A 3,323-nucleotide genomic window follows, 5' to 3' on the forward strand; every position below is an offset into this window, starting at 1 on the left:
CTATTTTTATGGGATTTAAACCACTCACCAAATCAGATTTGACTTGGTATTTATCTATTATTTTATTCTTATTTTTATATCTTTTCTAAAAAATATTTGAAATTGATTTATGCATTTATTTTTTATGTATCCAAATTAATTCAAAAATTAAAATATAAAAATATATTTGGTTAGGATTAAATTATTTTAAAATTATATTTTCGAAAAATTAAAATAATAACCCATTTTATTAATTATTTGGTATTTAAAAGAAATATCTATAATATGCCACCTATACTATTTATTTTAAATTCGAATAAAATTTTTATTTATAAAATTCGAAAGGAAAAATAATAATAATAAAAATTTATTTTCCTTCTTTTTCGTAGGAAAATGATTATATGTCTTTTTAGGACCCGTTTTAATTTAATTCCTTTTTATTACTTTTTTTGTTTTGGATTTTAGGATCACTTAGATATAGGAACTTTGTCAACATAAATTTAATATTATCATTCATTATATTTCTTCCATAACATGGTTTTAATTATTTTTATATATTGAAATTAAGTAAAAATGTTCTATTATTTTCAATTTAAACGTTTTGGGCTTTTTCCAGGCCGGACAAAAATTGAGTGTTCACAAGAATAAAATGTTATGACATTATATATATATTTTATAACGAGTATGATTAGGGGATTTATTACTTTCCATTGGTGATTATTTATCCATGCATGGATGTTGTTTCTATAATTGTTCTTGACTACTTGAATTCTGAAAATTTTAGCATAAAATTTTCTGCTGTAAAATTGTATACTAAATATTTGTTTATATGAATAGTTATGAAAGTTGGATGAATAATGAAATTAAAATTAGAAAATTGAGTATTCAGTATTTTTCCGCAAGCCATAAAGAAGAGTGTATCATACAAATTTTTGGATGAATTTTGTGAATGCATGATCAACAAGTTATAGTGGTTGGCACATGTTTATCAATAATAGTAAAAGTTTACATATGTGCCTATATGAAAAGATATATAGCATTATTGAAGAGATATGTGGATTCTCCAGAAAAACACATGAGACGGCATAAAAAGGATATTTAAAATATAAATAGTGGAATTGTAAACCTCTTATGAAACTCTTATAAATTGAGAAAGGTGCAGCAAATAGTTCTAACTATCAAAACATCATTGTTTGCTGCAGTTTGTATTTCATATAAATAACTTTTATTCTTAAGCATTAGATAAAGTTCATGAAGTTGCATTGCTGGTTTTTTTGTTGAAAACTTGAAATACATTTTTAGTTGCCAAGACACAGTTGTTGGATTATTGTTTCATTGGTTAGGATACTATGTTTTGATGTGTGCTGTTTATGTGGACATGTGTTAAATACTGTCATTCAACATGCAGTGGTTGCAAAAATTTTATCTGCACTGTACCTCGAAAGAAATTAACCTTCATTTATGTAATGCATCAGAGAAATATAGTAAACATAAATTTCGTAACTACTATTGAAAGATATGTTTGGTGTGTTTATGCAAAACACATCAAGATTTTCTAAAGTATCCTGAAGGGGGATTCGCTGTCATCCCATTTGCATCCAATATACTTGAATTGGTGAGAGCGAATCGAACCTAAAAGTTAGTGTGACAACACACGCTTTGGAGATTTCCACGTGCATATTCTCAACTATGTGCAACATCTTCTCGTCATTAAATTTTTTTAACACCAATTTACCTTAAGTTTCTCATAACACTCCTCAAGGTTGTCAAAGTATAGGATGAAATCAAATTAATATCTTAGAAGACTTCCCTTGCTCAATCTCAGCCACAGCATTTTGAAGCCATTTCAGGACCTGTTCCTCTGTCTCTCTATCCCTCTGATTTCAAAGCATCATGTTTAACACGAAACCGTATAATGTTTGAGGATTAAAATGGCACTAAATAGCTATTACTCACCTGCCACGGAGGCACTAAATGGCACTAACTAGCCATCACAGATCTTGCCCCTTGAACATCAATATCAAGTATACATCTATGAATCAACAAAAATTATTTCATTATGCAAGAAGTTAAAATAACATATGGCGGAAGGCAATGCTTCCAAGGTAAATAATATGGCACACATACTAATCAAACGGACAGGACTACAATTGTATTGCAATAACAACTCATGTGAAGACAACCCTAGCATTTCAGGTCTTATAAGAGTTTGTAAAAACCAATCAATTATAAAGACAACTACTAGGGTAAAAAACTGTTAGTTGTATAAAGTATAAACCTATCCCTTGTTTCCAGTTTAATGTTCTAAATACATGCGTCAAGTAAAATGTGTTAGAATAATATTTTACTAGAAGAAACTTACTTTCCCTACATCTGCTACCACTTCAACAGCCACAACACTAGTCCCATACAGATTACCATGAACCGAAGCAAACGCAAGAAATTTTCCATCTTTAATCTCTTTCTCGATTACACTCTTCTCAGTAAAATGGTAATGGACCCCACCTTTCTCCATATTTCAAAGCCTCCATGCATCAAAATAGTCCTTTACTATTAGATTAAACTGCAAAACACCAACCTCCAAAAACCATATTTGATCATCTGGTTTAGAACCCTACTTAAGAATTAGTATTCTGTCTTTCAAAAGCACCGCTGAGTGGCCTTTGCATCACAAGGGTTTGATGCCATGCACAGTGGGATGAACCCTGAAATTTAAAATGGAGATCAGCAACAAAAACTTAAGAGAGGCAGCTATGGTTCTAAGAAACCTTCAACTAACCATTCGCCATGACTATGGTCAAAAATTTGAACTTCAATGGACAAAGTTCCATCATTAGCTCCACCAATGATATACTGTCAAACAATATGGAGGTCCACGTTTGTTTTAGGCAGACGATTGACAAGGTACTAACTAATCTAATTAATAATAAAGAACATATGATATATAGAGATAATCTTCGTAGCATATTGTATAAATTATAATCTTACCGTTTTGTCACCAACGGTAGCCGTTGCTTTGCAAGTTCCAATTTTCAACTCAAATCAATTCAAAGCCATTGAGAGGCTCATTTCGCAAGTCATCAACAAGGAAAGCCACTGCCTCTCCCTAGTGAACACAACCAAAGATATATTATGACACATAAAAGCAAAGCCACTTTGATCCAAAATTGAACATCATGATCTAACTACATTCTCCTTCAAACTAGACATTCTTGTAAATTGTTAACATTCTATAACCCTCAATGTGATATAAGGGGAAAAGGATGTTTACAATAGAGATACATGTTCCTGGAATGTTGAATTAAATCCTGACCAAAAAGCATTAATGAATGTAATACTACCAA

General features: G+C 30.6%; 1 long non-coding RNA gene across 1 annotated transcript; it reads right to left on the bottom strand.

The window, feature by feature from the left end:
* On the bottom strand, positions 2,485-2,985 carry LOC109342563. The gene is made up of 3 exons (XR_002107081.1): positions 2,968-2,985; positions 2,759-2,832; positions 2,485-2,684 (listed from the first exon to the last, which is right to left on the bottom strand). It is a non-coding gene; the product is annotated as an uncharacterized LOC109342563 (long non-coding RNA).

Source organism: Lupinus angustifolius, chromosome LG03, assembly GCF_001865875.1.
Source record: "Lupinus angustifolius cultivar Tanjil chromosome LG03, LupAngTanjil_v1.0, whole genome shotgun sequence".
Classification (NCBI taxonomy): Eukaryota; Viridiplantae; Streptophyta; class Magnoliopsida; order Fabales; family Fabaceae; genus Lupinus; species Lupinus angustifolius.